This window comes from Eumetopias jubatus, unplaced genomic scaffold (genome assembly GCF_037043125.1).
Source record: "Eumetopias jubatus isolate StellerSeaLion01/CBP00866 unplaced genomic scaffold, mEumJub1_p1.0 scaffold_7, whole genome shotgun sequence".
Classification (NCBI taxonomy): Eukaryota; Metazoa; Chordata; class Mammalia; order Carnivora; family Otariidae; genus Eumetopias; species Eumetopias jubatus.
In genome coordinates this window covers 81,392,175-81,416,928 of record NW_028274813.1, presented here as the reverse complement: position 1 = coordinate 81,416,928, position 24,754 = coordinate 81,392,175, and the positions used below count along the sequence as shown (strand labels likewise).

Below are 24,754 nucleotides of genomic sequence, written 5' to 3'. Positions count from 1 at the left end.
TGTTCTCCCTAGATGGTTTAGCACCTGACTCTAGAACATGGAAAAAGCGGGGATCCAGCACTTCTTTTATCATTCTTGGTTTTTGTATCATTTAAAAAGCTGAAAAACCAAGAGTCCCATTTTAATATCCTGTTACATAAGTAGAGATAAAAGTGGCAACTCCTATAAAGTCTTATTATACAGAAATCTACGAAGAGAACCTAATTAATAAGGGATTATCAAAACCTTACTTGTTAAATTCAGAACTTTTCTCTATTTTAAGTCCCGAATCTGGGAAGGATTATGATTTAAGAAGGGTAAGAAGCTAAGGTACAATAGAATTTGAGCATTTCTTTGCAACTAAGATTAGCAAAAGTCAACTCAATTTAAAGGATGAGATCTGTACTACTGGTTTGTAAACACTTGGCTAGTAGAAACTTGGAAAATCTAATTTAAATACATGAGCAAAGGCTTCTGTATTTTATTGGTCTCAACCATTCTTCACTCTTAGCGTTTCACCAATAATTCTTCTGAAAGCTTGCCTGCTACTGGGTATTTACCCCAAAGATACAAATGTAGGGACCTGAAGGGGTACATGCACCCTGATGTTTATAGCAGCAATGTCCACAATAGCCAAACTGGAAAGAGCCAAGATGTCCATCAACAGATGAATGGATAAAGAAGAAGTGGTATATATACACAATGGAATATTATGCAGCCATCAAAAAATGAAATCTTGCCATTTGCAACGATGTGGATGGAACTGGAGAGTGTTATGCTGAGCAAAATAAATCAATCAGAGAAAGACATGTATCATATGACCTCACTGATATGAGGAAGTCTTAATCTCAGGAAACAAACTGAGGGTTGCTGGAGTGGTGGGGGGTGGGAGGGATGGGGTGGCTGGGTGATAGACATTGGGGAGGGTATGTGCTATGGTGAGCGCTGTGAATTGTGCAAGACTGTTGAATCACAGATCTGTACTTCTGAAACAAATAATGCAATATATGTTAAGAAAAAAAAAAGATAGCAGGAGGGGAAGAATGAAGGGGAGTAAATCGGAGGGGGAGACGAACCAAGAGAGACGATGGACTCTGAAAAACAAACTGAGGGTTCTAGAGGGGAGGGGGGTGGGGGGATGGGTTAGCCCGGTGATGGGTATTAAAGAGGGCACGTTCTGCGTGGAGCACTGGGTGTTATACACAAACAATGAATCATGGAACACTACATCAAAAACTAATGATGTAATGTATGGTGAGTAACATAACATAATAAAAAAAAAAAATGAAGGCTTGCCCGCCAAACTATCTTTTTCTTAGGTGAAAGAGAGAGAATACCAACTTGGTAACACTTTTTCCTTTTAAACTAATACATTGAAAATGAGACTTTTTTGTATTCAAGTCTCTTGGATTTGATTAGCACCAATTAAATTTTAGATAAGTTTATTTTTCTTAAGATTTATTGATTTGAGAGAGGGTGAGTAGTGGGGGGTGGGTAGGGAGAGTCAAAGGGAGAGGGAGAGAGAGAATCCCAGGCAGACTCTGTGCTGGGTGAGGAACCCTATTGATCTCACCACACAGGTCTTGATCTCATGACCCTGAGATCATGACCCAGGCCAAAACCAAGAGTTGGACACCCAACTGACTATGCCACCCAGGTGCCTTGTTAGATATGTTTAAAGAAGATAAGTTGACTTTGGCTTAGCCTGAAAAATACAGAGAGCTTTGTAGGGATGTATGACTATGACTTGGAAATGTTGGGTCTGGATTGGGTTTTGGTTCACTTTGCCTGAAGTACCTACATGAAGGTTTGTGCACAGATACTTGTGAGTTTAGTGAGAGACAATGTTGGGAGAGATATATTCTGGTATCTCACATAGTCCTGGGAATGGGAAAACACTTCCATATGGACCATCATGAGGGCTGAAAGGGGTACCGGGCTCTGTTGGTGCTTTGAGCAGTGGGAAACAGCTCCCAAAGCTAGCCAGCGTTCTTTGGCAGGTGTGCTGCTGGTAGACAGAGTGAGAGCTCAGTGGATGCAGCAATTGCCCAGGTAGTCAGGAGATCATGAGCAGAGGCCTAGCGGAAACAGCAGCATGTGTAGGGCCTGCTTGAACACATGTGAGGCTTTTTGGAGAAGGCCAGAAATACATTGCAGGGCTTTTCAAAGGACCAAGTTCTTAAAATTATGTGAGTGAAGGCAAAAAGCCTGCAGCTTTTGGGTCACAATGTCAGTGTGAATTATTTGTGCCTGCAGGCTGGTGGACAAAAGAGAATTCAGGTTCCTTGAGGCTGTAGATCTACAGCCCTGAAGACCAGATCCTAACAAGGTGTCTTGTCAACTACTTGTTGCATCCCTACTAGCAAAATCCATTGACTTCACTCTGATCTTAGCAAGGTTAAGTTTGAGGGGAAATTGGATTATGTTTTTTGTTTTTTTAATATTATTTATTTATTTATTTGACAGAGAGAGACACAGCGAGAGAGGGAATATAAGCAGGGGGTGTGGGAGAGGGAGAAGTAGGCTTCCTACTGAGCAGGGAGCCCGAAGCGATGTGGGGCTCGATCCCAGGACCCTGGGACCATGACCTGAGCCGAAGGCAGACGCTTAACAACTGAGCCACCAAGGCACCCCTTGGATTATGTTTTTAAACCTATTTTCCATTCTTGAAAATCCTAGATAAAGCTATTATTTGATCATTGATATTTGTAATTTAATAAAAGATTCAAAAGGCCAAAACTCAATTTTTGATTTGGCCTCAAAAAACTAGAGCTATACCAGTGAAATGATAGCATCTCAGCACCTCTCCTGAAAGACCAACATACAAGAAATTCCCTATTATGGGAGCCAGGAAGAAGGAAGAAGTTTGGGCAGAAGTCCAGGGCTGTCTCTGGAATAAGTAAAATGGACTTCAGTGGATTCCCAGCACTGAAGTGCTAAAAGCCACAAAATTGAGTCATGCATTTGTACATCATCAAAGATAAACTGTTACCCAATGAATCAAATTCTTAAGCCACTGAGGTAAAAGTGCGGTTTCTGAGCTAATACTATGTCTAGGCAAGCTTTTGGGTGTTCTCTTGGACGGGTTCCACCCTCATCAGCCTGTTTTAGGTGGCAGACTATACAACTGTCAGCTGAGAGTGGCACAGGGAGGGACAGCCCGGAATGGGCTATCTGCTAAGGGAAGAGTTTCCTTCTTTCCGTTTGATTAGTATGAGTGGCAAATGCGGAGCAACAGAGACACATCTCACTGCCCCCTTTCTTCTGACAGCCTGCTTCCCGACAGGGCTTGAAGCCAGCAGATGCCACAGGTCTGGGCTCATCATCAGTCCTGATCAGAGTCCTGCCCCAACGGGTCTGTTAAACTCTTCTGCTGCCAGGTTTTCCGGATACCTTTTTTTTTTTTTTTTTTTAAATATATGACAGTTTTAAGGGATAGAGTTTACATGTCATACAATTCATGTATTTACAATTCAGTGTTTTTTAGTATATTCATAGAGTTGTGAAACCATTACCACAATCAATTTAGAGCATTTTCATCACCCCAAAGAGAAATTCCCTACCCATTAGCTGTCAATTTCCATGTCTCCTGAACGTCTATAGTCCCTGGCAGTACCAGTCTATTTTCTGTCCTTATGAATTTGCCTATTTGACATTTCATTAAAATGGAATCACACAATGAGTACTATCACCAAAATGTGGTGCAGTTTGTGGCTGGCTTCTTCCACTAGCAGGACGTCTTCAAGGTTCATCCACATAGGTATCAGTACTTCATTCTTTAATATGTTTAAATAATATGCCATTGTATTGATAATACCACATTTTGTTCATCAGTTGATAGACATTTAGGTTGTTTCCAATTTTTTGGATGTTAAGAATAATGCTGCTGTGAGCATTTGCTTACAAGTTTTTATATAGACATTTGTTTTCATTTCTCTTGGCTACATTCCTTGGAGTGGAATTGCTAGGTCATATGGTAATTTATGTTTAAGCTTTTGAAGAACTGCCGGACTGTTTTCCAAAGCAACTGCACTGTTTTAAATTTCTACCAGAAGTATATGAGAGTGGTGATTTCTTCACATCGTCACAAACACTTTTCATTATCTGTCTTTTTGATTATAGTTACCATTGTGGGTGCGATCTTATGTGGTTGTTATTTGTATTCCTCTGATGGCTAATGATGTCAAGCATCTTCCCATGTCTTGATTAGCCATTTGTATTTCTTTGGAAAATGCCTTCCTGAGGAGTGAAATCCATTAAAAGTGGTCTGTTGTACCCTCATTTATTTATGATAGAATCTTAGCATCGGAAGGAACTGCAGAGGTTGTCAAATACAAGTGCCAGTGTATTTGAATGTCATGTCAGTTAATATCATATCATTAGGCCTCTGTTATTTCTTTCAGGCATTTCTCAGCCTCAGTTCCAGGGCTAGAACACTCACCAGCTTCTGAAACAACTTGCCTTCGATCTCCCTAAACACAACTCTGTTTCATAGAAACTCTTCCTAGTACTGAGATTAAATCTTCTTCAATTATGTTAAACCCATAGCTCCTAATTTAGAGTCATAACTTCTGAATGTGTGCTTGTGTACAGACTATTATGGGTAGATTCAAAAGGATTACGTGACTCCACAAATTTTAAGATTGAAAAATTTGTTCCTAATCACTTTCTTGTTAGAGAGGTGTTTTAGAACAGCTCTTTTTAAAACTGAAGCTTACTGAAGAAAGTGGGGTGTGGTGGTGGATGGGGTCAAACCTCTACAATCTGGCTCGGACACAAAGGCTGGGTGACTTTGGCTAGTTCCTAATTAGGTACTCGTTAATCCTTTAATATCTTCAAAGTCTTGCTCCAGATATCTTGGCTTTGGCAAAGTATGATGCATCCTTAACTTTTCAGTCCACATGGCTTTGAAAGGAAACTCTTTTGGGGGTGAGGGGATGTTTCTGATCCCCTTACACTTACCTCATCAAAGTGTGTTTTCACTCTGTCTATTTGATGTCTGAGAGGCCTCATTAGGAGCTCATTTTATTAGCCCCGTTAAAGGAGTTTCTTTCCTGTAGAGACAGGAAGTTATATTTTGCAGCATGTATACCTCTAAGTCTCTCCAGAACCTAGACAGATTTGGAGTTCTGGTCTCTGAGGCTCCACATACAGATGAAGCTCCCCAAGTTGCTCCACAATGCTCTTGAGAAATCAGTTCACACCTGGGTTTTGGCTCTTGGCATGCCCACTTTATAGGCTCTGCTTTTCATGAGGTCAGGAGAGTGATTCCACGTGTGCCATTTATAATCTGTGCTTTTGGTAACCTTGAATTCTCTGTCACTTTTTAAAGGGCTCTAAAAAAAGACTGTAATCTAATAGGTCATTGGACCAACTCAGTAACTTCCTGGCAGGCTTGACTCCTTCTTCAGAAAGGAGAAATGTTGGGAAACCAAAGCCATTGAAGTATTCATGCCTTTTCACTTATAAAATGGGGAAAATGAGCACTAGCTAACTTCTCAGGATCTAGGATCAAAGTGGTTAGCAATGCCATGGATTTTTCTTTCTTCTGCCTTTTTTTTTTTTTTTTTTTTGAGATCTGGTTGCTAGATCCTTCATGTCCCCCTAGGAACCAAAAAGGGGCTGGGTCATCTTAACCACCCCATGCATCTCTATTCACTTCTTGGGTCCTTCCCTAGGATCTTTCTTGTAGAGTTTCCTCATCTTATGCACAGCTCCACTCCCTGGCACACCAGAGTTCTTAGCTGAATTGCATAAAAGGAGTCTTTCCTTTCCCAAAATGTGGAATGGATAAACTACCCCCCCCAGTACTTGATAGAAATAAAAAACAATTCCAGGTTTTATAGTAGAGTATTCAGAGTGTTAGCAAATAAGAAACGTCTTACAACTGCAGAGACATGATTATCATACACAGTAGTGAGGCCTGGGGACCAAAGTGTTTATCTCTAGTGAACATTTCTTTTCAAAGTCTTTAATTCAGGGGTGCCTGGGTGGCTCAGTCATTAAGTGTCTGCCTTCGGCTCAGGTCATGATCCCAGGGTCCTGGGATCAAGCCCTGCAATGGTCTCCTTGCTCAACGGGAAGCCTGCTTCTCCCTCTCCCGCTCTCCCTGCTTGTGTTCTCTCTCTCACTGTCTCTCCCTCTGTCAAATAAATAAATAAAATCTTAAAAAAAAAAACAAAAAAAATTCAGCTTCCTAGGGCTATCACTTTTTTTTAAGACTCCTCCTGTGATGGTCTATCTTTGATTATTGTCATAGGAAAGTGTATTATAGGATATAGGGGATAAAAAGGTTGGTATTAATTAGATTATTGTTTCTTAACCTTAGTCAAACCTTGGTATTATGACTCAAGAGAAGAGGAAAATAAACTCCCAACAGGAGAGCACTTCAACATTTGCAAGGAAAAGAAACTAAACTTATCCTTCCATCTTGACTCATCCTGTGTCCCACATAGTTTGCTTCATTTCCTGGCAGAAGATAAAATTGTCCTCAACTGGAATCTTTCATTGTGAGTGGATCAGAATTCTCTGCACAAATAAATTTCTCAAATCTTATTCTGTGCCTTCACAGGGTATGATCATCAATGAGCAAATCAAGTAACACTTCTATTATCTTCAACCAACAAAAATGGTTTTCATCTACATAAGATGATAAATAAAATCAACTCCCAAGTTTTCAAGTCTTCCTCCAGTTTTTCTTTCTCAAACTTATTTGTTTCCCACTACAAAAAGTATTCTAAACTGAAACTGTAATTTAAAAAATTTCCTTTCTGAGCTTACAAATTTATAGAAACTTTATGTGTTCCTTTGTGTCTGGGGTTCTCCTTCATATCTTTATTCCACTGCCATTTGGGCAGTCTTTACATATGCCTACAAAAGGTCTAAAAAGCAATGGGTATCCAAAATGTATTTGTTGAATGGATACACATCCTCTTATGATGTTAAAAAGCAATAAGGAGCTGGCATTATAGGAGATACTTACCAATCTCAGGGTAATTGCTTATATGAGTCAGTTAGAAAACATTTCTTAAATGTCCTTTATGTCTTCAGAGAAGAAAAATAAAGAAATTAAAGCTTTATATGTTGATAGTGTTATTATTTTTAGAGCTAACTTCCTATGCTCCCTCTTCCCAGAAGTCTAAGTCTCCTTCTTTGCACCATGCTGTGTGTTCAGACTTTCTTTTGATGAAAACAGTAAGAACAGCCAAGTATTTGTAGTCTAATCAGTCATAATTGATGCCTACGCTGAGTCTCCCCCACCCACTCCCAGTGGTTAAAAATAATTGGAACTCAAGGTATTGGCAACAGTCTGGGTTTTGCTAGCCAGTGACCTTTCCCCCACATGATCCCGTGGAAAAAGAATTTTCTGCATGAGAACAAAGGACTCAAGTATAGTAAAAATGGCAACCTGATATGAGTTCTGCTTTGATTTTTCTGACATTATGAGGATTTAAACAATTTGATAATTTTATAAAACTGAGGGAAAATGTCAAAAATCTCCTTCTCATGATTTAACAGTGTAACCGCTGGAAGTCTAGTGTTTCTTCAGTCTTTTCTGCCTTAACATAGAGAGATGTTCAAGATCAGTTTCTTTTTTTGAAAAGTGGGAATAATGATAGATGAAGTAGAACTACAGAGAGGGTTAGAGAACTATGCATCCTAGATTTCACTAGGAAGTGTGGTATAGGTAAGTGGTAGGGAGGTTGGATGGAAGGATGGGAAGAGAGCTGACATGATATTAGATGAAAAGCTTCAAGGGAAGTGGTACATAAGAGTCCATGAGGAGTGCTGAGATGTGATACTAACAGCTTAGGGACAGTATCCCCCAACCATACATAATAATTACCCATACAAGTAGAAGTATTGAACTAAGTTGCAGAAGAGTCTTTCACCAGCAGCAAAATTATTGGTAAGAAATACATCATATCTCAGTAGCTGAAATAATTATCTTCCTCCTATTTCCCTTGGAACATATCAAATATTTCCCCCCAGAATTCCATCAGACCAAAGTCTATTAGTTGTTTCCTTTGAGACCAACTGGATTGAATTGTAGCTGGTACTTATTAGAAAACCAAGGATGAAAATGACTTTCTAAGTTGGTTAATTGACCAGACTAAATTCTTTTTTTTTAATTTTTTAATTTTTATTTTATTATGTTAATCACCATACATTACATCATTAGTTTTTGATATAGTGTTCCATGATTCACTGTTTGCATATAACACCCAGTGCTCCATTCAGTATGTGCCCTCTTTAATACCCATCACCAGGCTAACCCATTCCTCCACCACCCTCCCCTCTAGAACGCTCAGTTTCTTTCTTATAGGTCCTAATATTTACAGTAAGAATAAGAACTATTGGCTTAATCCTTACATAGATAATCAGCATGTGGTCTTTAAAAAATAGAAGACTCAGCTCTTTCTAGGCAGAAAAAAATTAAAAGGAAAATGAAGCAAAATTCCTTTTTGCAGGGTGCCTGGGTGGCTCAGTCATTAAGCGTCTGCCTTTGGCTCAGGTCATGATCCCAGGGTCCTGGGATCCAGCCCCACATCGGGCTCCCTGCTCGGCGGGAAGCCTGCTTCTCCCTCTCCCACTGCCCCTGCTTGTGTTCCTGCTCTCACTCTCTCTCTCTGTGTTGAATAAATAAATAAAATCTTTAAAAAAATTCCTTTTTGCTTCATTCCTTGGTCTGTGTTCTCCTTGTTGAAAGTTATGCCCATCTAAGATCCCTTGGCCCATTCATGGAAATCCTTACAGAATGTATTCACTGGGGAATTAACCTACTTCAACCTTACCAACTTCTCTTAGTAGTTTAACATGTATTCCTTTGAGTCTATCTTACATAAAATGCAAATTTTGTGATAATTACCTTGTTCATATCCTAAATCCTCAGAATCTTGCTATAACTTTACTCAAACAAAAGGACTCTGTATAAGGTACGAATAAGTGTAATTGAATCAGATGGTGTCTTGAGAGGAGTCCAAGACAATATCATACTTTTAACAATACCCATCTTTAAATGGCATCCAATAGACCATCTAACGAATCCTTTAGACAAGTTTGCTTCCAAATACAGCTTTTTTACAAGAGAAGCAACAGCAAACAACTGGATGTTTTGGTCAGTTTTGTCCAAAGAAATTCAAGTTTTGCTCTATTTGAGGCTTAATGTAGTAAGTAAAGTATGAAATTGGATGCAAAAACCTGAAGTACTGCTATTTGGGAACCCGAGTTAAACCACCAGAGACAATGCCCAAGTCCCTTTCTCAGCTGATACTAATTGACTTTGATTTCCCATGGCTCATGGATGAAGCAATTTAACATGCTAAGGAATAGCTTGAATGTCCCATACATCTACCTGTTTCATTTGAAATCATGACTTAGGATCCTGACTCATCTGAACATTGTCAAGGACACTGGGAAAATGGTTTCCTTTTCTTTATTTTTTTAGACTTCTTCTGTAACCAAAAGTACTCCAGGGACAACACCTCCATTCATGGACTCAGCAACTGCATTAGGCCATACCAGCCTGGCACTTCGGTGGAGCCAGTCAACATCAGTGGTGTCAAGGTAACAAAACTATCTGCCAAATTGCTGTTAAACCCATCAGCTTATTGAATCCCAATGCCAAAATGTTCTTGCTTTTTTTATTTTGTCCGGAATATCACAGGCTAATTATGTAAGTCCCATTGTTTCTTTAAGACTTTCTTCAGGTCTTATCTCTTCTCAGTATTCATCCCAGTTACACAACTTTGATCTTAACTGCTTCCTTTAAAATCATTACATTTAAATAAAAATCCATTGACACAGACACACATACTGTATATTTGTTAATTTTTTTAATGTATAAGCTTTATTTCTCATAATTTCTAAAATAGTTATTGGCTATAAATTGACTATAAATTAGTAGAGTTCTGGAAGCTAGGATTGGCTATAAATTGTTATTGGCTATAAATTGAGCACTGTCCCTGTCTCATGGACTTATTGTTGCATGAGACTTCTCAATGAAAACTACCAATAGTAAGTGATGAAAGTGCTTCTGGAGGGAGTGATAGTGACCCAGCAGAGGGGCTTTTAAAACAGATTGGAGACTCAGAAGTCTTGTGGGAGATATCAAGAGTCTCCCAGTAAGCCACATAAGTGTGGTAAAGAGGAATGGTATTATATTTTTGAAAATTTTTATTTAAATTCAATTAGCCAACATATAGTACCGCATTAGTTTCAGATGTAGAGTTCAATAATTCATCGGTTGTGTATAACACCCAATGCTTATCACATCACATGCCCTCCTTAATGCCCATCACTCAATTACCCCATCCCCCCACCCACCTCCCTTCCAGCAACCCTTAGTTTGTTTTCTATAGTTAAGAGTCTCTCATGGAAGGGTATTTTAAAGAGAACAGAATGGACAGAGCCACGGGAATGTTGGAAAGTATGGCATATAGTTAGAGAATGGCAGATTGTTCATGTGACTAAAATCCATATTGGGAGCTTGGGGAAATAATGAGGCATGAAGATAGTCAAGCCATTCTAAGGAGACTCTACCTTTTGGCATTTCAGAATCCTAGAATGATTCTAAGCAGGGGAGTGATGCTATCATAGTTGGATGTTAGAGATATTATGGTGACTGCAATACTGCAGAATGGTTTGGAGAGCAGTGAGATCAACAGAAACCTACTCCAAGTAGGTAAGATTAAAAGTTGATGAGGACCCGCTTTAGGAAAATAGTTAATTCAGGGGAACTTAACGTGACAAAACAAACGGCTTGCTAAAATACTGGGCTGTTGGGGGTGGAACATGGGACTTCTTAGATGACTCAAGATTTCTGGCTTTTGTCATTGGACCAATATGGCGCATGAAAATAAATAGGGAATAAAGGATGAGGAAGGAGTAGGAGAAATGAAGGAGGAGAAGAATGTATGGAAAAGAGGTTTAAAAAGTGAATTAATTTTTGAATCTGTGCCTTTTGACATTGGTTTTTGTTATCAAGTAGGATATTAAAAGTAAATCTCAAGAGAGAATTCTGATTGGAGTTTTGCGTTTGTGAGTTATTGGCAGAGTGATAATTAAAACCATGAAATTGAACCAGATTGCCCAGGCACTTTGAGATGAGAAAATGGCCAAGGACAGAATTCTGGGGAATGCCATAATTTAAGCAGTGGGCAGAGGAAAAGGATGGCAGAAGAGAATGAAGGGTAATTGCAGAGGCAGGTGGAATGTTAGAGGAGAGCAGCGTCCAAAACTCCAGAGGAGGGGTTAGGTGATTGTGTCAGTTTCCTAGAGTTGCTGTGACAAATTAACACAAAGGTAAGATAACAGATATGCATTATTTAAGAGTTCTGGAAGCTAGAAGTATGAAATCAAAGGATGGTCAGAGCCATGCTTCCTCTACAGGCCCTAGGGAAGAATCCCTTTTTGCCTCTTTCTAGCTTCTAGTGGCTCTTGGCCATCCTTGGTGTTTCTTGTAGCTGTATCACTGCAATCTCTGCCTCCGTCTTCGCATGGCCTTCTTCTCTTTGTGTGTTTCTATGTCTTCTCCTTTTCTTACAAGGATGCCAGTCACTAGATTTAGAGCACACACCATTACAGTGCGATCCAATGTAATGTCATCTCCATCCTTGATTAATTATATCTGCAAAGACCCTGTCTCCAAATAAGGTCACATTTTAAGGTTTCAGGTGGACTTGAATTGGGGGGGGATACTATTCAACCCATTACAATGGTCAAGGATTATATTTCATCACCTTCACACATCTACAAGATCCTTTGTCCTCAACAGAAATCATAATAGCTTTTCTCTGGGAATTTCTCAGACCTATCAAGGAAAGGATTGATTTATGAGGGGGGGGGGGCGTTGGGAGGGAGAAAGAGGTGGAGAATGTTCCTAGAAGGAGAGAGCAAGCAGAGACAGTGCTTTCCTTTACTAGTGTTCTTACCTAGCGCACATGGAGAGCAGGAGCTCTCTCTGTGGAGCAGGAGCTGTCTCTCTTGCCTGCTTTAAGAGTGAAATTGTTACCATACATGTAGTGCTTTAGGAGCAGTGCAATCAGATGTTATTATGCATTATCACCCTAGCAAGATTTGGCTTGCCACAGCACCGCTAGTTGAGAACACACAGGATCAAAGAGGTCAGTTACTCGGGGTAAATAAGTTTAGATAAATCTGAGCAGAATAGAAATGGTCATGTACTTTGCAGTGTGGTTCTGTGTTTAGAATGAAGGCTAGAGAAAACAGGAATCGAAGAGAGGAATGTGGAATACTCTGCCTGCTGCTCAAATAAATGTTCAGTCCCTGAAGCTCTAAGGTGTTTACATAGGGCAAGACAGCAGTACCAGCTGCCATTTTGCAGTTAAACTCCAGGATTCATGCATGCAAAGAAATAGAGATAAGGAGGGAATTATTGTGACTCTGGATCAAAATGGTGCCAGTCCTTGAAGGTATAGGATTTAGTTACTAATGCTAACTGGGCTCATGTTTAGTAAGGTCCATCTTATGATACAGAATTGTGTCCTCTATAGTGTTATTTATATTTAATGAATAAAGGAGTCAGCTTTTTAAACTAATGATAGATCATGATCATAGTAGCTCCCACTTATGATTCAGAAATCTCCAGAGTCTGGAAAGATACTCCCGGAGACTAACATTTTCAACAATGGCATCTTTTTTTCAGTTTTTAAGTCAATAAGTAAAATAATTATTTTAGCATTTTTTTTCTTTTACTATTGTAGCTTCAGAGGTCTTGAATATTGAGTATGGGCCGTAGTCAAAGGTGATCAGGAAGGAGGGTTCCTGACTTGTTTGTTACTTTCTTCAGCATGCTACTAGCCCTGATGGTTTTGAACATTATGACTCTTAATCATAAAGCATTGGTTAAAGATAGGAAAGCAGATAGAATTCTGATATTCAAAATAGTTAATGAATAATATAAGTTGAAAGAATAGTAATTATGAAATTCTGCCCCCATACACTGCTTAAACCAGGTTTGTAGTTTCATTTTTCAAATCAAGGATTCCTATGTAGGACATCTGGAATTTCAAAATCAAGTGCTAAATAGAAAAGAATTATGTAGCAATTATTTTAAAAAATTGCTTCTCATTTATTGGCAGTGAACATTATCCATTCCTAAAATCCATTAGCTGCAAAAGATTACCTATAAATTCCATCCTGAAACTTCTCTTAACATTTGAAAGACTTACATGTATGTTGTATGTACACACAAACACACATACACACAAACCAATTGATGTTCAAAATGTAAAATGCAAATAATTAAAATAGAAAACATGAAAGCATTTTCCACATGAAGTTTTTGAAACTTTAATATATTGTTAAATTTCAACTTACATTTAAATATACCTTCAGCCCAAATTGAAATATACCATTATATGTTATTTTTTAAAACATATGCTATAAAGCAGTGCCTGGGTAGTTTAGTCAGTTAAGTGTCTGGCTCTTGATTGCAACTCAGGTCATGATCTCAGGGTCCTAGGATCAAGCCACGCACTGGGCTCGGCACTCAGCAGGGAGTCTGCTTGAAGATTCTCTCTCTCCCTCTCCCTCTGCCCTTCATTCCATGTGTGCACACACACACTCTCTCTAAAATAAATAAATAAATCTTTTTAAAAATTAAAAAAATAAAACATATACTATCAAATGACATTTTATTTTACAAAACTGACTTAAAGAATATGCATCACTTAAGTGAAAATTAATCTTTAAATGTTATACATATAAAGAATCATCATCCTCACCATCTCACCCATTCCTGAAAAGAAAATTTTTGTACTGATGTTGTGATATATACACAATCCTTATATATCCTTATATATTATGTCTGTCATAAGCAGTTATTAAAATGAGTTTTATGGTATAATAATTAATGGTCTACTGATAAAAATGAAGTACACTTACTTAAAATCACATCATCATGCACCATATAAAAATAACAAAATGATTTTCCAATCATTTTCATTTATTCTCTTAGATTATATATTACTAGCAGAGGAATTTTCACATCAAAAAAGGTTTGCAAACACTATTATAGATTAAGTATGAAGAAGAAAAAAATAAAACATTTTATGGAGTAATAATAGTTGCCTGAAATGATAAGGAAAATATTGTTTATCAACACTTATTCCTTCAAGGAGCATTACTAAGCTTCCTTTCTGTGAGATGACACCAAAATGTCTGAAAAGCAAATGAAACATGATCATCCATTCAACATTTATGAGACTATTAGGCTCTCTATTAATCACTGTATTAGGCTCTGGGATTATAATACTGAGCAAGGTGGGCAAGATTCTACCCTTCATCAGACTTAAAAGAGACAATAAATTAATCAACAAAAACATTAAAATCATGAAGAGATCTATGAAGGGAGCTGAATCACAGCAATATAAATATAGTTTACAGATTTTCAGCATTAGGATTAACCTTAGACATATCATAGAAGGTTTAATTGTATTTACAAATAACATGCCGACATTACAAATCTGGGCAATATAAATATAACCACAGATAACTGAAGTTGTGAGAGGGAAGGATGAGAAGAGGTGAAAAGAAATGAAGGGAGCTAATATCCTTGCCCAGAAAACCTGTAGCTAATTGAAAGATATTATCTACCTATAGTTGCTCTATCCAGTACAGTTACCACTAGCCACATGTGGCTGTTTTAATTTGATTTTTTTTAATTTTATTATGTTATGTTAATCACCATACATCATTGGTTTTTTTATTATGTTATGTTACTCACCATACATTACATCATTAGTTTTTGATGTAGAATTCCATGATTCATTGTTTGCATATAACACCCCAGTGCTCCATGCAGTATGTGCCCTCTTTAATATCCATCACCAGGCTAACACATCCCCCCACCCCCTCCCCTTTAGAACCCTCAGTTTGTTTCTGAGAGTCCATAGTCTCTCATGGTTCGTCTCCCCCTCCTATTTCCCCCCTTCATTTTACCCTTCCTACTATCTTCTTCTTTTTTTTAAAAAATATATAATGTATTATTTGTTTCAGAGGTACAGGTCTGTGATTCAACAGCCTTACACAATTCACAGCGCTCACCATAGCACATGTGACTATTTAATTTTAAATTAATTAAAATCAAATATAATTTAAAATTCTGTTTCTCCTCAGTTGCACTTGCCAAATTTCAAGTACTCACTGTGAGTAGTTGACTACCATATTAGTAGAAGATATATGAACATTTCTACTATCAGGAAGTTCTACTGGGTAGTCTTGGCCTATGGTGAGTGGATACAGAAGTGAGGATTTAAGAATACTGTTTGAGGGGTGCCTGGATGGCTCAGTCATTTGGACATCTGGCTGTTGATTTCAGCTCAGGTCATGATTTTGGGGTCATGGGATTGAGCCCAGCATCCGGCTCTGCGCTTAGCCGGGAGTCTTCTCTCCTTCTTCCTCTCCCTCTGCTCCTACCCCCTCGCCCCTGCTCACTCTCTCTCTCAAATAAATAAATAAATCTTTTTTAAAAGGTCACTGGCAGAATGATAATGCTTAATTGATGATTTTATATTCTTACAAAGCACTATATTTAGAATCACTGAGATGACCAATATAAGCTCTAAAAATAGAAATTATTCTTATAGAGTGGTACTGAGGGAGACAAGAAGTGAAGGTGGAAAATATTGGCTTTAATTGTGTATCTTTTGGTACTGTTTATTTTTAAATTTTTTTATCTATCACTTTGCTTTTAAAACTATTTTTAAGAAAATCATTTTAGTTTCTCTTGAGGAAATGAATTGTTTAAAAGTTTAAGTGGACAGACTACTTATAGGGATTTTGCAATAGTTCAGGGGAGAGGTAATGGTTTTTCTCTGCAATTAGTAGACAGTCAAGTGATCCAAGTCTAGAAAAGAAGGAGGGAGGACAAAAGTGGAAAGGGAAGAAAGAATTAGAAGAGAACATTTATGGGGTGGAGATCCTTAAAGTAGACAAAAGTTGATGCATACATTAAATTCAGGTGATTGGCCTACTTTTGTACAATGTTTTTTTCTCCTTATCTAACAATGATTTGAGGAAAAGATATCTAGTTCATCTCAGGGCCTAAAAATTAGCCCGGGGAACAAGATATTCAGAGAGAGTCCTTGTCTAGCCCAGACTCGGCCCTTGACATACACACTTTCCTTGCAAATGAGAATAGAACATTGGAAACAGAGTGGAAGGGTGTGCAACCTCATTAAAGAATTCTTAGAAAGGATGTGGAACAAAGTTAAGTCATTCTACCTATATGCTTGAGGAATAAACAGTGATCTTCCCATACAGTGTTCCAGTGTATGTCCAAAGACATACAATTAAGGAAAAGCAGTAAATATTATATTATCACATTTATCATGCTAATGCTCCAATTGGCAGGCTCCAGAGATAATAGGGCCTCCTGGAATATACCTGTGAATAGAACTCAATGTCCTTGGGATAAATATTAAATTCACAAGTTACCAGATCGCTTGTACTCACCTATGAACTTACTGCTCTACTTATTTGCTATGTGTTTTTGTTTACCTTTTCCCTTTTAAAAAATTCCCCCAAACAATATTCAGACAAGTTAGGTAGCTTGTAGCCATTAAGGAAGGCATTTGAATAAAAAATATAAATGCTAGAATTTTTCTATAAAAACCAAATGTTATGAACCTCTGGTCAATTTTTTTCAGTGGATTCAAAACATAGCCCTCCAGTCCAAGCACACAGCAATGGTGTGTAAAGTAGCAAACCAAAACAATACAGGTGGCTTTAGAAACAAGAAAGGCATCTCTGTGGACCAGGAACAGAGCTGATACATAAAGCTGTGAGTAAGGCTGGAAGCCACAGATGTGCTAGGCTCTGAGTCTAGAAGCAAATAGTGATAGTAGGAATTAGTCTCCTGCAGGGTACAGAGGACTAAAATTATCATGTAGGACAGGGGAGCACTGAGCTATAAGCTGCTTAAAACCACACTGTACTTATAAAAGAAGGTAGAAGAAATATTTGACCAACTTGGGTCTGCAGCTTTTAGCAGGATATAGTCCATCATTGCTGGAAGATATGGACAGAGTCTAACAGTGCACACACTGAAACACAGTGCCCATTGCTTAGTGTGATTAGTCACTGGATAAGACATCTTTACATTCCACACAATGGAGATTCCCTCATAATGCCACCAAATGTCATTATGGCAAGCCCCATGGATAAGTGGGGGCAGTTGCAAAATTTCTAAAGAAGGGTAGTGATATCCTCAGTAATAACTTACTCTCTGTATTTCACTCTGGAGTTTAGCCAGAAGATAGAAAGTAAAAAGACATATACAAAAATTTCTATTTAAAATTACACTAACAACTAGGACTAGAAGTTCTGGCCTCAGCAATCAGACAACAACAACAACAAAAAAATAAAAGGCATTCAGATTGGCAAAGAAGAAGTCAAACTCTCTGTCTCTGCAGATGACATGATATTTTATGTGGGAAACCCAAAAGACCCCACCCCAAAATTGCTAGAACTCATACAGCAATTCAGCAACATGGCAGGATACAAAATCAGTGCACAGAAATCAGTTGCATTTCTATACACTAGCAATACGTCTGAAGAAAGAGAAATTAAGAAATCAATCCCATTTACAATTGCACCAAAAACCATAAGATACCTAAGAATAAACCTAAGCAAAGAGGTAAAGGATCTGTACTCTAGAAACTACAGAACACTTATGAAAGAAATTGAGGAAGACACAAAGAGATGGAAAAGCATTCCATGCTCATGGATTGGAAGAATAAACATTGTTAAAATGTCTATGCTATCCAAAGCAATCTACACATTCAGAGCAATCCCTATCAAAATACCATTGACATTTTTCACAGAGCTGGAACAAACAATCCTAAAATTTGTATGGAACCAGAAAAGACCCCAAATTGCCAGGGGAATGTTGAAAAAGAAAACCAAATCTGGGGACATCAAAATGCCTGACTTAAAGCTCTATTACAAAGCTGTGATCATCAAGACAGCATGGTGCTGGCACAAAAACAGACGCATATATCAATGGAACAGAACAGAGAGCCGAGAACTATATGGTCAACTAACTTCAACAAAGCAGGAAAGAACATCCAATGGAAAAAAGACAGTCTCTTCCTGGTAAAAGCTGTAGACCCAAGTTGGTCAATGGTGCTGGGAAAACTAGACAACCACATGCAGAAGAATGGAACTAGACCATGCTGTTATACCATACTCAAAGATAAACTCAAAATGGATGAAAGACCTAACTGTGAGACAGGAATCCATCAAAATCCTAGAGAAGAACACAGGCAGTAACCTCTTCGACCTTGGCCACAGTAACTTATTCCAAGACACATCTCTAAAGTTAAGGGAAACAAAAGCAAAAATGAGTTATTGGGACTTCATCAAGATAAAAAGCTTCTGCATGGCAAAGGAAACAGTCAACAAAACTAAAAGGCAACCTACGGAATGGGAGAAGATATATGCAAATGACATAACAGATAAAGGGCTGATATCCAAGATCTGCAAAGAACTTCTCAAAAAACATGCCAAAAAACAAACAGTCCAGTCAAGAAATGGGCAGAAGACATGAACAGACACTTCTCCAAAGAAGACATACAAATGGCTAACAGACACATGAAAAAAAACTCCACATACCTTGCCATCAGGAAAGTGCAAATCAAAACCACAATGAGATACCACCTTACACCAATTAGAATCACAAAAATTAACAAGACAGGGAACAACAAATGTTGGCGAGGATGTGGAGAAAGGGAAACACTCTTACACTGTTGGTGAGAATGCAAGCTGGTACAGCCACTCTGGAAAACACTATGGAGGTTCTTCAAAAAGTTAAAAATAGAGCTACCTTGCAACCCAGCAATTGCACTACTGGGTATTTAACCCAAAGATACAGACATAGTGAAAAGAAGAAACATGTACCCCAATGTTCATAGCAACAATGTCCATAATAGTCAAACTGTGGAAGGAGCTGAGATGTCCTTCAACAGATGAATGGATAAAGAAGATGTGGTTCATATATACAATGGAATATTACTCAGCCATCAGAAGGATGAATACCTACCATTTGCATTGACATGGATGGAACTGGAGGGCATTATGCTAAGTGAAATAAGTCAAGCAGAGAAAGACAATTATCATATGGTTTCACTAATATGTGGAACATAAGGAATAGCACAGAGGAGCACAGGGGAAGGGAGGGAAACCCGAATGGGAAGAAATCAGAGAGGGAGACAAATCATGAGAGACTCTGGACTCTGGGAAACAAATTGAGGGTTGCAAAAGGGAGGGGGGATGGGGAGATGTGGTAACTGGGTGATGGGCATTAAGAAGGGCATGTGATCTGATGAGCACTGGGTGTTATATGCAACTAATGAATCATTGAATACTACATCAAAAACTAATGGTGTACTAAAAGTCAGTTAATTGGACTTAATTAAAAAATAAAGAAATAAAATTATACTAACAGCAAAATTCTAAAACATATTAAGAACTCCAAAGTTAAGAAAAATAACCAAAAAAATCAACCATCAGAACATTAATTCACTTTGGTCGAAATTAATTTTATGTAACAGTTTGACAATGACTTTAAGATAATTATATAGCATACTCTGGTAGTAAGTGAAAGAAGTATTCCCTTTTAAAATCAGCAAAAGTTTATGATTCAAAAAGAGAAATTAAATAAGAAGAAATGAATGTGGGAAGAATTTCTAATTATAGAAATCTTGGGATGAAAAAGTATAGTCGTTGATTTTTCAAACACTCAATAAACTGGTTAAACTGCAAACCATAGACATAGAATAAGCTAGTACAGAGGACATCATTTAGCATGAAGCTGAGGAAAGAAAAAGATGAAAATGTGAATGAACAGTAAAGAACTGAGGAGGATAGATGAAGAGGCTCCAGCATGCATCTAGTAGATCTTTCAAATGAGAATAATAAAATAAACAGAAGAAGGGAAGTAATGTCTGAAGAGGTAATAGCTGTATTTTTCCAGAATTAAAAAGAAATATGAATCTCTCTTTAGATTGAAAATACATTCTGAGTATCAAGATGGATAAAATTAATCCACATCAAGTTTCATTCTTATGAAACTGCAGAATATGAAGGGTATAGAGAAACCCTTAAAAGTACCATGAGAGACTATGGACTCCGAGAAACAAACTGAGGGTTTTAGAGGGAGAGGAGTGGGGGCATGGGTTAGCCCGGTGATGGGTATTAAGGAGGGCATGTATTGCATGGAGCACTGGGTGTTATACGAAAACAATGAATCATGGAACACTACATCAAAAACTAATGATGTACTGTATGGTGACTAACATAACATAATAAAATAAAATTAAATTAAATTAAAAAAAAAGTTACCAGAGAGGAAAAGGCAGATCACTTATAAAGTAAAACTTTCACACTTAAACAGATTTCTTATTGGCAACAATAGAGGTCAAAATACAATAGGATGATAGCTTCAAAATACAGAAGGAAAAAAACTTGGAATCTATAATTGTATATCCAAATGAATTGTCACTTAATAGCAAAGGCAAAATAATGACATCAAACCAAAAACGTTTTCATTTGTACAAAGTCAAGAGTTTACTGCCCTTAGCCCTCACTAAAAGTACTATTAAGCCAGAGAAACCACATGATACGAAGATAGGGCAAAAACTGATAAAATATACGAGTAATTTTAATTAACAATAGACTATGTTTTTTAAAGAATGAAAGACATAGTCTCAGGGTAAAGGCCATATTAAAATTTTGGCTGTTAGATTTTTTGTTAAGACTTCTGACAAAATTCTTCTCTACCAGACAAAAGTCTTTCCAGACAGATGAAGTATACAGTCCCAAAGAAGACTGATATGCCCAAACTCTCTGTAATTTTAAGTCTAAAGAAAATAGGGAAAGTCTCAAAAAGAATTATGGAGATAGCTTTTAGCACATGAGAGTACCTAAAATAAAACACATAGAAAACCACAAAATTTTATGAGTTGTTTTGGCAAAAATGTCATCAGCCTGAGAATAAAAGAGACTGAGATTGGGGCACCTTGGTGGCTCAGTTGGTGAGGCATCCAACTCTTGATTTTGGCTCAAGTCATGATCTCAGGGTCGTGAGATTGAGCCCTGTGTTAGGCTCCATGCTCAGTGTGTGGAGCCTGCTTGGGATTCTCTCTCTCTCCTTCTTCCTCTGGACCTCCTCCCCTTGCGTGTGAGCTCTCTCTCTCTCTCTCTAAAAAAACAGAGAGAGACTGAGATTAATTTAGATGAAAAAAAAAAAAAAGCATGGACTCCAATTTTCTACAGCCAGGAAGCAGGCTGATAAATCTGACTAGTAGCCAAGGCAGAAATATTCTCCAGTGTCCTCTGCAGAAGTGATTGAGGAAGATAGTGGAAAAAGGACACAGGAGAGGGCTGAACCAGTCACCATAGGGAAAAATGGACTAGGGAGCCATCCCTAGGATTTGAAACTGGATATGTTGATCAACTTATATTTCTTAGCCACAAGGAAAATGGACCTGGCAACATTTGCTCAGTGGGATGCACACTTGCTAGGGGCCATTGACTGATGTGTGTCTCTTCTCATTTCTTCTTTTGAATGGAAGAGTTTGGTGCAGTTATCTGGTACATGTTTCATCATTGTATGTTGAGTGAGTGGGAGACAGATAACTTGTCTGTTTAGTACTGGAGTTGCATCCAAATGTGACACAGATAATAAGGTCCTGGATTTATAACTCAGTGCCTTTATTGGATGAGTTTTTCTGGGTGTGATAGGGAAGGATTGAGTGAACTTTGTGTGTGGTAGAAATGTAATAATTATAACCAAGAGGGTGGCCTGTGGTAGATTTCATTATTGTTCCTAATGTTTGACCCCTCCATGCATCCACACCCACTGTCATGAGACTTTGCAGTTCCTCCATCTAGAGGCAGAGTACATTTTCCCATCTCAAGGATTCTGAGCTTGGCATGTGCCTTGTTATGGCCATTAGAATATTAATAGATGTCACATGATTAGGGACTTGAAATATTCTAGCTAGGTTGCGCTTGATCCCTTTCACTTTTGCCATTGCCCTGGGTAGCCTACTGGTTCCAGAATTATGTAACATGTGTGTGAAGCAAACTTGACCTGAATTCACAACTTGGAACCAAACCCAGCTGAACCCAGCTGAGATTAGCCAAACTATAATGAACTCAAAGATTCATGATATGTAAATAATTGCTTTCTATTACAGTCCACTGATTTGGGGATTTTTTAAATAAGAAGTATCATTATGATGATATTTGAATAAAATGTTCTCTTACAATACAGAAAAATTAATTCAAGACAGTTTACAGATACAAATATGAAATGAAGCTATGAATATTTTTAAATAAGCAAAATTTTTTTTAACTAAGCAAGAATTTTTGGAGAATAAACCAGAAGGTACAAAACATAAAAATTATTCATTTTCTGGGATGCCTGGGTGCCTCAGTCGGTTAAGCATCTGCCTTCTGCTCAGGTCATGATCCCAGGGTCCTGGGATCAAGCCCTGCGTTGGGCTCCCTCTGCCTGCTTGTGCTCTCTCTCTCTGTCAAATAAAGAAATAAAATCTTTTAAAAAAATTATTAATTTTCCTACATTTAATTTTAAAACTGCTTAAAAAAAGACGTCAAATATTAGGATAAATACAAAGCACAAACTTGGAGAAGATATTTGAAATGCTTGTTGATTAAGCTCATCAAAATATTATTCAGAATATATATAGGAACAACACAATAAGAAAAAGTTACACAAACAATAGAAAAATTGACAAAGGATATGAACAGGCTGTTCACAAAGAAGAAATCCAAATGGCTACTGGTCACATAGAAAGATGTTAAATCTTGCTAATGATCAAGGAAATTTAGAATAAAATGACAATGAGATACTTCATATTTATCACATTGGCAAAATTAAGCAAAAATCAGATAATACCAAATCTTGGTGAGGATGTAGAATGATGGGCTCTCATATAATTATGGTGGGAGGAGTGTAAATTGACACAACCACCTTGAAGAATATTTGGTATTGTATAGCGAGAACCAAATCCAACATAATTCTCTGTTCTGGTGTTAAACAACAATGGCACCAAACATACTTTTCTGTCCCTATGTTAGGCAAGTCTGAGATCAGGCCTACTTTGCTGTTTGCTAAGTAATACTTAGCTGCTTGCTTCAGAGAAATATTTTCTTCTGGAAGATAAGACTATAGGCTAATAGCTCAGACTAACAGCTTGCCCATCAAGACTTGCTTCAGGAGACTTGCTTCTTGGAATCTATCAGTCCAAAGCTCCTTTGTTATAAACTGCCCAATCCAAACTAGTTCCATGCCATGCAAGATATACCCTAAACTCACCCAGCTCAGGTCCTAAAACTGTATAAATACCATCTTCTAATTTCCCTATCTTGAAGTATTATTAAGACTGTGCTATGGTAGTATTTTTCCTTACTACAGTAGGCCTAAGAAAAAGCTTTGCTTGATCAATAGTGGGTTTTTTTTGGGGGGGGGCCAGTACTAGTAACTAGTAAATATCATGTACTAGATGACTGAGGAATTCCATCTTCAAGTATACAACCTAAAGTGGTATCATTCAAACTATGAGTTTAGACTCATTAGTAAAATACAAAATCAACATAGTGAATCATAGCCCACATTTGCTTTTTTTTTTTAGAATAGGGTAGATTGGACAGGAATGGACAAGAATGGAATGGAATAGAATAAAATGCAATAAATGGTAAATAATAAAAATAGTAAAACAATAGAAGGTTGTTTTGTAAAGTTTTGATTTCAGTATACATATAACTGTGTGTATGTGCATGGGTACATGTGTGTATTAAGCCACTGCCTTAAATAAATCCTTGCATATATATGTAAGGAGTTATTGCAAAATACTTATAATAAAAAAACTAGGAACAATCTCAATGATCACCAAAAATTGGATAATAAATACTTATGCAGTGAATGCTATACAGCAGTTAAAACAAATGAACCAGAGTTGTACATCAATACAAATAAATCTCAAAAATATATTGAGTGAAAAAGTAAATTATATAATATACACACATAATAAAAACAACATTAAAGAGTGCTTGGGAATACAATAACCCAGATGATCTGATACAAAAGTATAAAAATTGGAATAATCAACACAAAATTCAGGGCAGTGGTTTTCTATGCAAGGACTGAGAGTGAGGGGGAATGAGGAAGCAAGGAAGTGAGGGAGGGTCATGAGAGGGAGTGAGAGAGAGAAGGGGACGGTATTGAAGAGGGATAAACAGGGGGCCTCAGGTGTCTTGGTATTTTGATTTCTTAAAAAAATCTGAGACAGTTACGGCAAAATGTTAAAATGTTAGAGTTTGGTGTGGGGAATAGCACTTAGTGTTTTTCTGTGGTCCAGGCTTTGTTCCAAACCCTTTACGTATTTTATTTGCAAATCTATTTGTTAATATTTATCCTATATTTCTTGGTATGTTTGAACTACTTCAAAATTTGAAAAATAGAAGCAGAGGGAAAACGTTATATTAAATCTAAGTGGTGGGTATATGGATATCCATTACACTATCCTCTATAATTTTCTGTATGGTTGAAATTTTTCATTTAAAAAAACATGTTTTTAAAAAATCATTTGTTATAAAAAATTCATTTGTTATGATAGGACTGATAATTAATCCTTTATCTGAACCCTAGAATATAAGGAATGCATTGAAATATTTATAATGACCAATGCACAGGTTGGTTTTTTTCTCACCAGAGTTTCATTAG

The 24,754-nt window shown here is 37.5% G+C and overlaps 1 long non-coding RNA gene across 2 annotated transcripts in view; it reads left to right on the top strand.

Annotated features, from left to right (window-relative positions):
- LOC148163932 (uncharacterized) overlaps window positions 1-24,754 on the top strand; it is a 152,918-nt gene that overhangs the window by 36,332 nt on the left and 91,832 nt on the right. For both annotated transcript variants that reach the window (XR_015768635.1, XR_015768634.1), the window contains exon 2: window positions 9,428-9,546. This is a non-coding gene — a long non-coding RNA (uncharacterized LOC148163932). The remainder of the gene's footprint in view (window positions 1-9,427; window positions 9,547-24,754) is intronic.